The sequence below is a fragment of the Phaethon aethereus genome (genome assembly GCF_964289735.1).
Source record: "Phaethon aethereus genome assembly, chromosome: 1".
NCBI lineage: Eukaryota > Metazoa > Chordata > Aves > Phaethontiformes > Phaethontidae > Phaethon > Phaethon aethereus.
In genome coordinates, this window is record NC_138575.1 from 52,403,770 (window position 1) to 52,415,791 (window position 12,022).

Below are 12,022 nucleotides of genomic sequence, written 5' to 3' on the forward strand. Positions count from 1 at the left end.
TCATGTGTGCAACATAAACAGCCAAAGAAGCAGAAGGAGTTTCCTGAGCAGACTTCAGCCCAAAGCATTTGGATATCACCAAGTTTGAGTGAGTGGATATTAAGAGACTGGGCTTGAGGGGAGCTTTGAACACTGGAGTGCCCAGCATGCAGAGGACCAAACAGGGCTGCTGCCTCACCTGTATTCCACGTTGGTCTGAGAAGATGCCCAGTACTGCAGCATGTGAATCATAACACATTAGAAGGGAGAAAGGTGACATTTCAAAGTAAGTATGGAAGAAGGTCCTGAGGCCTTTTCTACACATCACAGTTTTATTAGCTCAGTTATTCAATTAGGAGCATGAGCACTTGCTGTTGCAGCTATCCTAGTTTAAAAAAAAAGAATACAGTAAGGAAGCTATTTTGGTATATGGCAATTATACTAGGACAGTGAATATTGGTTTCAAGGACAAGTATTTCCAATGTAGACACTTCCATTACCAGCATAACTGGTTTTTACCATTGTCTCAAACCTTGGAGTGTTTTGACAGTTCAGTTCCTAGGCTGAACTTGTTAAACTGCTGTAATACCTGCAGCCTAGCTGAAGGAAAAAGCATGAGGGGTGCAGGAGAGCTGGGATGGAAGTGGGAGCACATCTTTAGAGCAGTTTTACTACCAAGATGCTCGCGTGATGGACACGCAGCCTCAGTTTCTGCTGATGCATACTGGTTGTCTGGTCTTACCTGCAGAGGTGCCTTGATGACAACAGCAAATGGTGCATCAGTAATTTGAATTCATGAAGGAGTTTTGTTGTATTTTTACAATAATTTGCAATATTGCATCTTACTGTAAGATTTTCAGCTCTCTTGCTTTTCACACTTTTCAAGCTGCACAAAGTGACCTGAGTTAATCCTCTGTTCAGAATCACCCTTGTCACTATTTCCCGTAAGCTGTCGTTCAGAAAAAAGAGCTACAATTGCAAAATACATATTTATTTACAGCGTCCTTTGTTCCTAAAAATCCGGAAGGTACAAGACATTGATCAAGTAACTGTTCCTGTTCCTGCCTGTATAAATGCTTCCATATGTATTTATACCAGGAATTTGATTATAACTATAAAAATTTAGTGTTATTGCTCATTCACAAAGCAAAAGAATTGGCTCATCCTTGCTAAACAGTATGCTACCGCATTTGCGATATAACTTTTAACTCACTGTGAATTTAGCGGTCATGTTCAGGATCATTAGAGAGCACTTCATGTTCTCACTTTTCAGACAGCTACTCAGTTGCTTTTGCTCCTCCTACTGATTTGCCTAATAATTGCCTAATAACACACAAAGCAAAATCCTGCTATTTTTTATGTACACGTGTTCCCACTGAAGGCAATCCAAAGATTCATAATACCAAGACATTATGTTGATAGCATTGGTTGAAGCAGATGCAAAACTTCTCAGGTTGGGAGTCAGTTTAGGACCTCACTAGATCCTAGAGCCTCTCAGGTTAAAATAAAATTGCCATATTTTAAACAGACAGTTAATAGATTGTGTCTTTCCTCTGCCTGCAGAAGAGGGAAATGCTACAATACATTCCTCCCATCTTCTGTACTGAAGGACATGGCAACTTCTAAGAGCTCCATAACAGATGCCTCATGCATTCCTTAATCATCATAAAGCAAGTCATCTATCCAAAAGCATATGTTTGTGTTCACTCACCTATGAACTCAGAGCAAATGGCCCTCAGCAAGCAGCAGGGAAAGCAGAGAAGTCCCAGGAGCGCTAGCCAGACTGACTTAGCTAATGAAGTGCGCATAAACAGCAAACATCCATCATCATAAATTACCCTCAAACTCCCCTTTCACGTGCAGTCATCTCCTTGCATCTGATGCTTTTCAGACAACCTGTGATCCATGGCCCAAATCCTGCAAATGACTAACTAGACTGAGTAGGAAATGTGCTCTGTAAACATGCTGTTCATTATAGCTATTTTACCTACTGCCAGATGGATTGATTTGAGATGGTTTGTTGCTTACTCATCCTTTTGCGTATTTGAATAACATGAGTTAGCAAACTGGCTAGTAGTCAGGAATCAAGTGCTTCAGGCCAGCAAAGATTTTGTAACTGCCTTTTCTTTTCTGCCTTCATAGGCAGTTGCAGGGGAGTCTAAAATTTTACATGGGAGTATTTTCATTTGAACTAATGCAAGATGAAAGAGATTGGCTTTGTTAAATAAGCATCCCATTTAAAATAGAACTCGTACTTCAAGCCTATTCATCAGATAAGCGAGTATGAAAAGATTGTAGCTCAATAACTGGTTATGGTATTGCTATTTTGATACGTTTTGAACAACAGACAGTCAGAGAGATCTAGGTAGATAGATCTTAGTAGAAGAACTTAACTGGGTTGTAAGAATTGATACTAAAAAGATAACTTCCCCCAGAAAAGAAAAGACAAGAGAGTAGTAGCAAATATATATATTCATTCAGTATCATTATTTTGACCTCATTATGCAGGCACGAAATCAAAATTATTACAGTGATGGCACTAGTACCAGTATCCAGCAGTTATTATTAAAGCAAATATAGACCAAGCAATCCACATAAGCATGTATTTTGAAGCACATGAATAAACTCAAGGACTAAAAAACTATTGAAAGGAACAAAATCTTCCAGTCAGGTAAAACAGACCAGAAATAATGGAAATACATTATCCTGTGGCTAAAGAAACAAGCTCAGCCAGAATTTATGCTCTCCTCCAATGCTTTCATGGTGTCATGGCAGGTAGCTACCCTGCTACTTATGAGATTATCTAAAAGTAACTTTGCTGAACTGAGAACACTGCATTTGTAGCAATTTCAGTAACTGCCATTCTAGTTTGAGCCTGTAGATTTTCTAAAAGATACGACAATATGTTTGCATTTGGCTTTACCTGCTCTATAGATAAAGCAATTCTTCCCGCCCCCTCCAGCTGCTGCAGGAATGAGCCCAGCCTTTCCCGGGGTTGGCTAACTCAGGCACGGCGCTGGTGCACCCAGGAGACATTCTACATCTCTTAACTGCACTGACATTCGAGAGTGCCTGCCCTCTGGAAGGCTGCCTGGGCTGTAGGTCTTCTGTCAAACTGGGTTTTGACTTCAGTTTTGCGTTCTACCTAAGCTTACAGAATTCTTAATTTTATTTACGTGATCAGATATTAGTCCTGACTCAGGAAAGCATTTAATAACATCCTCGAGTCCCTTAAGCACTTGCTTTAAGTGCTTAAAAGTTTACTACGTGTTGAAATGATTTCCTGCACGTACACCATAGAGTGCTAGACTGTCCTGAAATGACTTGCTGTCTCAGCGTTGCTTTCCACTGCCTCTGTAGAAGAAATGCAGTTTAGAAATGTTCCTTTGCTGTCTTCCTTTACAATCCACTACTGATATCTTCTCCACGTGAAGGGTATTCTGAGAAGCAGATCCTCTCTTGGTACAAATTACCATACAGGGCGTAGCACCGAACAGTCCCAGCAGGTGTGTACATCCACACAAAACTGTAAATATGGCATAACTTGGGGTATGTAAAGCACCACGGTCCACCTCAAAATTGCAGTGGTGACCTACTTTTGATTGCAGCCAGGAGTCGGGAAAATGGCAAGTCACAACGAATGGAAAAGAAGAATTGTTCTGCTTTTCCCCGTTTGTGTACCTTTTGGTGGGTACACACGTCAGATGCCGAGTGCCTAGCTCAGCTGCTGACAAGTTGTTTACCTCTACCTTGCTGATAGGAAGGATCCTGATATGACAAATGAGGTAAATTTACTTAAAATAGGTAGCACTCATACCCCTTCCACTCAACACATCCCCCAAGCCAATAACTGGAGCCAGTTCCCTTCCTGCAGAACAGAGAAAAGACTATTTTAAACAATAGCAGTAATGAGAGTATAAAGTGCAAATTTGGCAAAGAAAATGTAATGTTTTCCAGAGCCATTTGGACATCAAATTGGGCCCCTTAATTACAAAGTACAAATAAAGCTGTCAGACATCTACTGACAGTTTTTTAAAGTGATCTTTATCACACAGCATGGAAAAAAATAGAACTTCAGCGTGTGGTGTCAGATCAAACAGTTTGTCTGCTGTAGATTAGAATGAAAGAATATATGAACTCTCGGGATGACATCTGGTATTTCAATACAAAATTGGAATCTCTCAGACTTAAAAAGGCTTTTGTCAAAATAATCTCCATTTAAAGTTCAGCGATGTAAACTGTGACCAGATCGAAGACTGCAAGCACTAGCAGACTCTAAAGTGAGACACTGAAAAGATGACTTTTATTTAGTTGGCATTTTCCTATCTTTTAACTCAATGTAGTATCCTGTGAGTGGTCTATGGGCTGCGCAGACCAAAATGGAAAGCCATGGATGGCTGCTTTGAATTAGCCAAGCACTGTAATGTTTACTACTTCATAAAACCCACCATATGAAAATCAATTCCCATCACAGAGGATGTTGTTATCTATTTTGGCTGTTGGATGGTAAATCAAATGCTAGAACCATACGTTTGATATATAATGTGTCTTGACGTAGGATTTTTTCCTTTTTGTTTTTAGCAGTTACTTTACACAACAGACTATGACTTCTTGTTTTGAACAAATGTAAATAAATCTTCTGTGGCAGCATGTACTAAACTGATTTGTCTCATGTAGGCTGGCAGGAGAAGGGAAGGGAAAAGCCACATACCTACTGTAGTGGAGTTCAGTCAAGCCACAGAAGGCCATTACTTTCTGATCAGGAAAAAACAGGTGAAATCTTAGACAGCATGGAGAACCGGTAATGATGAGGCAACCTGGCAACCTTTTGCTTCATGGCTTGGTTTATCATTTTCAATATGTCAGATGTTAAATGTAAATAAATACAAACACTGTTGTACAAATGCTGAAACTAGGGAAGCCCCCATGGCCTCATGCACCCACCAAAATAGCCGTGGCTTTTTCCTCCTTACATGACCCCGTCACACACCCTGTTTCTTCCACACACCCTAAATTCCCCCCTGCTTTCAGTGCTCCCTGCCTGCTGTCATGCTGGTTCACAGCCCACGCTCACCGGCTGGCTGGGGCATGCAGGCTGGTGTGTAGGGGCAGGCCAGGCAGCACGAGTGACTCTGTAGCTCGTGCAAGCAGCCCATCCCCGGGTGAGGCATTGATTCATTCCTTCTCCTTCACCCGGGTGTCAGGATTTACAAAACTTGTAGGAACTTGATATCCCTGGTACCTGTACATCTCACTTTCTGCTTGGTATCATACCCTCGTTCTCTGTTAAATGGTTAGCACCAGACATCCTATCTTGAAAGCAAAAACCAGCTTTATGTTGGTGCCAAATTCTTCATGGGGCTCACAGGTTAGGAAGCCAATGATTCAGGAAGCACCGGTGTTGATAAAAAAAAAATAACGTAGAGCAGTCGTCACAGTCAGAAATAGGGCCAGTGTAATTTGGTTTCCTTTAGAAATTTCTGAGCGATTCTGGGCGAATCAAAAGTAACAGAATCAAAATAAAGCTTGTGCCACTGAAGGAGTAAGGTCTAACACATCAGGTAAGATGTACAGAATGTGATATTTTAATGCAGTTGGGAATTTTGACAAGCAACTATAAAGTACTACGTTTTTAGAGCCACCAAGTGCTAAACGAAGAGTGCAGCTACAGCTGGTGTGAAGCCACCCTGTCAGTTTTATGACGACACTGCGTAATGGCTCATTCAGCAGTTGCCTGGAGCAGCTTTACTGGGGGTTTCAGCCTTGGTCCTGTCTGAGAAATGAGCGCATACACTGCCCTAGCAGTCAGCAGAGCCTTCTGCAGGGTGATTTTCACTCAATATATAAACAAGGTGTAATTTTAGCATTAGCTGCTTCCCACATTCTGGCTTTGCTACAGCTTTGCAACGCAGTAAAAATAGACCCGTAATCCCCTGAAGTTTCTCTGATGCCAGTCAGAAGTAAATCCATTAAAAAAGTTAGCACAAAACATATGCAAGAGGAAAATCAAGCGCTTTTAAAATGAAACCAAATATCACAGGAATTATCATAGGAAGCAGAATCTAATGAGAAACCCAGCTTTGATTTTTTTTTGTTTCATTTTAACTCTAATTTCCCACTTGTCTGTATGATCCTAAACTCATGATAATCAGGGTGATGGCAAGCATCCCTGATAATCAGGGAATGCAGTCCCAGCATAGCTCTTGAGTCTGTAGAAATGAAGAAAATTGGGAACAGTAAGGGACTAAAAGCAGAGCATGGCATTCTACCTTTCCTTAACAAGCCCCTGCTCTGGCTATACCTACCCCAATAAAAAGCACTTATCAGATAGAGCAGTGTGAGTCATCAATAATTTAAAAACCTGTATTAGCTTGTGAGCAGGTTATCATCAGCTGAAATTATTAACAGTCATCAGAGAGGGGTGGTGAACAAACACCTCTCCATGGCCTGTGCTTCTCTGCAGCTGTCATCAGTCTTGTTGCACCTCTGAGAGAGCAGATTCCCCAGTATTCAGGTTCCCCTGAGCGGAAAAACAAGGTATGGAAGCACTTACCTTCTCACCATCGCTTCTAAAGGTCAGACAGTTCCTACTGAGGACCTTTGCACGTCACCTGTGAGGCTAAGGTCAATACAGAAGTATGTGAAGAGCAAAACATCTCAGAAGAGGAAATGGTTCAGAATTGGAGATGAAAGTGCTAATAATATTGAAGAGTTGAATATTTTTATTTTGTATCTATCTGGAAAGAAATAGGATTACGTATTCATATCAATTAGAGAGAATTTGTTCTTGATCATGAGTAACTGAGAAGGATGTGTGGGATGAATTTTACTAACCTGGTATGTTTAAGTGTCAGTGAACCCTAAGAGTGGTGGAAGACTGCACTGAGAATCCTTCTTTTTCACTGACCTTCATTTTGAATGTACTGCAGAAGTTCCAGGAGATGGGAAGAATACTTACGTTGTGCTAGTATATGAAAAGTTGAAGTGTCTTGGCCAAGATAAATATACCCTAACAGTGACCGGGAGCGTGGAAGAAACATACTGGTAGAGACCACAGAGGTGACAGCACTCCAAGAATTAATAGTAGGCATAGAGTGTCAATTATTGTGATTTTTCTGAGGCTTGCCAAAGATATCTTATTTCATCTTTTCAGATTACAGGTTTGTACAGGTAAATGTGGAGATGTAACACACCTAGATGATTGCAAGGGGTTTAATTTTGTACTGTGTAAAACCTGATGAAAAGTTAGCAATACACCATGTCAGAAAAGCACTTGCTAAGTGGTTTAAGAACTGGCTAATTCAGCAATTCCCATGGATGTATTTTTTTATTTGGCTCTTCTTCTTATGTCTCAAGGATATGTCCCATCATGTCTTCACTCTCAGTGTTTGCTAACATATAATTCAGCAGCTCTTAAACCAGAGGGAGGTGTCTGAGAGCAGAGCTGGACACGGGTGAGGTGGGAACAGTAGGGTAAAAGGTAGGTCTGGAGCACCGGGTGAGCAGTACTGGGCACTGGAGCTGGAGGAGCCCAGGGTTGCCGCAAAGTGCCAAACCACAGCCAAGCTTCTCAGATGGGACCCGCTCACCCACTGTCTTTGGGGCAACCTAAAGCAAGCTCCCTGCGCAATCCTGCAGCAAACAACAACAAAAAAAACCTCTAGTATGCCCTTGACTTCTTGCTGCAGGCATGGGGGAAATAAAGAAAGCAAGAGGAGAAAGATGGTTTTTACACTTTGTATACAACAGGATTGGTATGGTAGATAATCCTCATTCTGAAAAGGCTGATGAAAAATCAGGGAGAACCACAAAAATGACAAAACAAAGTGCTTTTCATGGAGATGGAGGGTTTCACCTGTTCAGCTTGTCAACAAAAGTGAGAGGTGACTTGATTACAGTGTACAAGTGCTTTCCCAAGCAGAAAATACTGGGTAGTCATCACTTCTTTCAGGTTGCAAAGACAACAACAGGGTCCAAAGGCTGAAACCTGGAACCAGACAAATTCAATTAGAAATTAGGCCCAGCTTTGTAATGGTGGAGGCAACTGCTCATTACGACACCTGACTAAGGAGAGATGATTCCACAGAGCAAGATGGGATGCTTTACAAGAAGATTACGCTTTAGCCAAAACTGAGACGTTTCACTCAACCCTGAGAAATATAAATGCAAGTTAGTAATTTCTAGGAGGAGAGATTAAATGGTCAAGCAGCTACTTTAAAAAAAAAAAAGAGAGCTCTCTAGCCTATTTTGCTCAATTCATGGATGTCTGTCAGATTAGGAGAACCAGGGGAGATCTTTCCAGTCTCTGTGGGCTAATAAAAGAGCCACACATCATTGAAAGGAAAACGGCCAAGAATGATATACTAGCAGGACAAAATGGAAATCTCACATCCCTTGCTCAGTTCCTTCGTACTGGTAAGTAATCATGCAACTTTCCTCTTACTTAGGATGTCTGGGAGAAGAAAATGAGAAACCAACTTTAATTAGAGATTGGATTGCATTAAGCACTCAGCTCCATTGGTGATGAACATAGTAGTAACACCCAGAAGGGCAACCTTGCAGGATTAGACAGGGAAGGGGGGAGGCAGACAGCTACTGGCATGAGAAGGGAGGGCAGAGTCTGATGCAGGAAGTCAGGGGTGGCACAAAACCCCTTGGCTGTGGATGAGGGGAGATGGAGAGGAGGCAGCAGGCAGACCTGCAGTGCCAGTCCCCAGAATGAGGCAGTACAGCAGGAGAGTTGCCTCGAACAGGAGGGAAGGCAGCCGATACAGCATGCAGGAAACTGCAGGGAAGCTGGAAAGATGCAGGGACACGCCTAGGAGCAATAACACATGAGCCCATCGACTGGTTCAAGAGAAGCAAAACTATTATCTGCAGAGAGTTTCCCCTGGCTTTCCTCACAGAAGTGATTACAACTACACAATCTGTTTGCACTACCAGTCTCCCACTGCCTGCTACGGTCATAGCTGTAAAAGCAGTATGTCCTGCTGCGGAGAAGCCAAGCTGTAGGGAAGAGGTTGCTCCTGGATCTCACTGGCTATGGCTGCAGTGTTCTCAACAGTGCGGGGCTTCCCGGCAAAAATTGAATAATCCAGCACAGCGAGCAAAAAGCTTTTCAGTGATCTTAACGGCTTCACTTAAAATGTAAAGACAAAACACTTATGTACCCCACAAGCTTGGGCTTTCTTGACCCACTGTGGCATGGCTTTTGGGGAGTAAATGAAGTGGGAGTTCCAGACAATGCTGGAGGTGAGAATAAGTCACCTACAGACTAAATGTATACCAAAGCTAAATAGCTACCAAAAGACAATAAAAGGCTCAAGCAACTCAAGTGATAAGCACAAATATTCCCTGTATAACATATGTATGTATAAAGGTACCTGTGTTTATTAACCCTGTTTAGAAGGTTGGCATCTCTCTTAGGTGAGTTTTTTATTTCAGTTGATAATTCTTGTTTTAATGTTATTTTAATTGAGGCTCAGGGGAAGGACAAGAAAGGGAACAACAGAAAAGAGGACAAGAGAGTCCTACAAATTCACTCACAGCTCCTTATGAACACTGGCAAGCTGCTCAGGAAAGATATTGTCCAGATGCCTGCAAAATGTCTTCTTGTCTGAAAGACCTGTATGAGTTACAGCGCATAACAGATATTCTACAGCAACTTTTAATTGCTTGATTCTAGGCAGCATATGGTGGGTGGTAAAAGTTGTTTGTTTCCTTGATATCTTTCGTATCAAGATGCTATTTGGTTAATTGCAGAGCATGAAGTTAATTATACTATAGAATTATGCGTTGTGACGTGAGGGCACCCAGTGTGGTGTTGGGTAAATAGGCAAAAAGATGTGCTGCCGTGATTGGGCCTGGACGGTCAGTTATGGCTTGTGTTTACCTATTGCTGCGTAAGAACAGCAAGTACAATCCTGACTAATAGGAGCTACAAGTACAGATAAGAGCCCCCTTGGGCTTTAGAGGAAACAAAAGTTGACTCAGCGTAATTCAACAAGTGTTATAGCACAGAAAACTTGCTGCTCACCGCTTTTCTTTTGCAGGTATGTAATTGCATTCACAGGCTGCCTTTGGAGCATCCAGTCTGCGCTTGGCCGCAATGGAGATGTCCGCTGTTTTGGTGTTGGCTTTTTGGAAACCAGTTTTGGGTGGGGTTTTTTTTCTTCAGCTGGCAGAAGCGGGCCTGCAGCCGCAGCACGGGCAGGCGATGGGGCCACCGCCAGCCCCCTGTAGCTGTGGTGAGGTCGTGGCTGCAAGGCGGCTGCCACGGTGTGGGTTACATGGCGATTACTTACTGCCCTTTCTTTTGTAAGCTGCGGCGGTAGGTAGCAAGCAGCAGAGATGATCGTGCTTCAGCGAAGTTTTTAACCTCTGGGAATGAAGGATGTTATTAGCACAGAGTCGATAGATGCTCTAACGATCGTTCGGATCCAAGCGAGAGGCTGGCACCTTGCCAGGAGGACAGATTTTGGGGGGTGAAGGGTAAACAGAGCCAGCTAGCAGCGACGCGTGCGCTGCAGGGGAGCTGCCGCTGAGGATTCGTGCGAGCACAGCAAGGACGGGGTGCGCAGATCCAAGCCCGGTGGGTAATACGGTGCCCCGGTCACCGAGCGAAGCTGGATGTCCCGTTTGGGATTAGTCTCTGCGCCTCAGTTGTGTTTGTTAGAGATGCAAATAACCGTAGATTACTGCAGGATGGCCGAGCACCCAGCCACGGTGCTGGGCAGAGGCCAGTGCCGACATCTCCTGAGCAGCCCCTTCCCGGTGCATCCCTGCAGCCCAGGGCTTTTATCTCAACCCTGTGTCTGAGTCTGTGTCAGCTCTGTATGATTTTCCCATAGGCTTTAGTTGATACTGAGTTAGTGAAGAAAGCATTTTTGAAGGCAGAATAAAGACAGACAGATATTCCTCTTACTCTTCCTTTTTCAAATGAGTAAAAAGTTTGCATTTTTACACTTTAATATAAGAAATATAAATCTTGCCTTACTCCTTGTGATTTGATTTCTTGCTCGTTAAATATGTGAATGTGAATTGATCACTCAAAGTATATGCTCCCTTTCTGTGATCTGTAACAGGTTCATTTTAGTGGCAGGTTTTTTTTTCCTTCCGTTTTAATAGTTATTCACAGAAAACTGCAGATTCTTGAATGGAGAGATGTGTTTTCCAACCGCCTGGCCAGACTCCAGCTGGAGAGACCTCTAAAGCCACCATGATTTCCAGGTGCCAGGCAGAGCTCTTGGTGTCATCTCCCACCCAACAAACAGAAGAAAGATAGTGCAACTCCCTCGTCAGCTTCTGTTTCTATTTTCAGACTCATTCTTTTTCATAGACTCACATTATTAATGGCCTCTCTGGGGCACAGACATCCAGAAGTTAAGCACTGATATACCCAGAAGGCTGAAAGGGCTGCCAGGAGCCAGCACCTGATTTAGAACCACAGTGAGTGATGAGGCTCAGATAGAGATTTGGAGGTGACGTCCCCCACCAGGGGTGGAGAGGTCTCTGTCCCAGGGTGGCTTTGAGCTGAGTGGCCTGAGCCACCCGCAGGGTGGGTCCCAGAGAGATGGTAAGGTCAGACTGGAGATCTTCAAGGTCAGGTTGAGATGTGGCAGTAACAGAAACATCTCACTTGTGCCAACAACAATGGCCTTGCTCCTGCGTTGTGGGCAAGTGAGGTGTACCTGAGGCTCATGCTCTAAAAACCTTGCACATAGCTTTTTTTTCTTTGGAAAGCCAAGCAGCTCCATGAACTCCCAAAGAGCCAGGGTAAATAAAGCCTCTTTCTTTTTAACACAGCTGCCTCAGATTAAAACATGCTTCGGTTTCCTTGCTTCCTCTGGCCTTTGTTTTGCTGCAAGGCACAAGGGAAGCGCCACACGGGCAGATATTGCTGAATTTGGTTTTGACTCATTGAATTTTTATGGATGGTTACCCTCAAAAACCCAAACTATTAATAGGCCTGTGTCTGAATGCGTGACCACATGAGACTTCATCTGTTATGTTCAGGCTGTGTTTTGATGGATTGCTGTTCCAT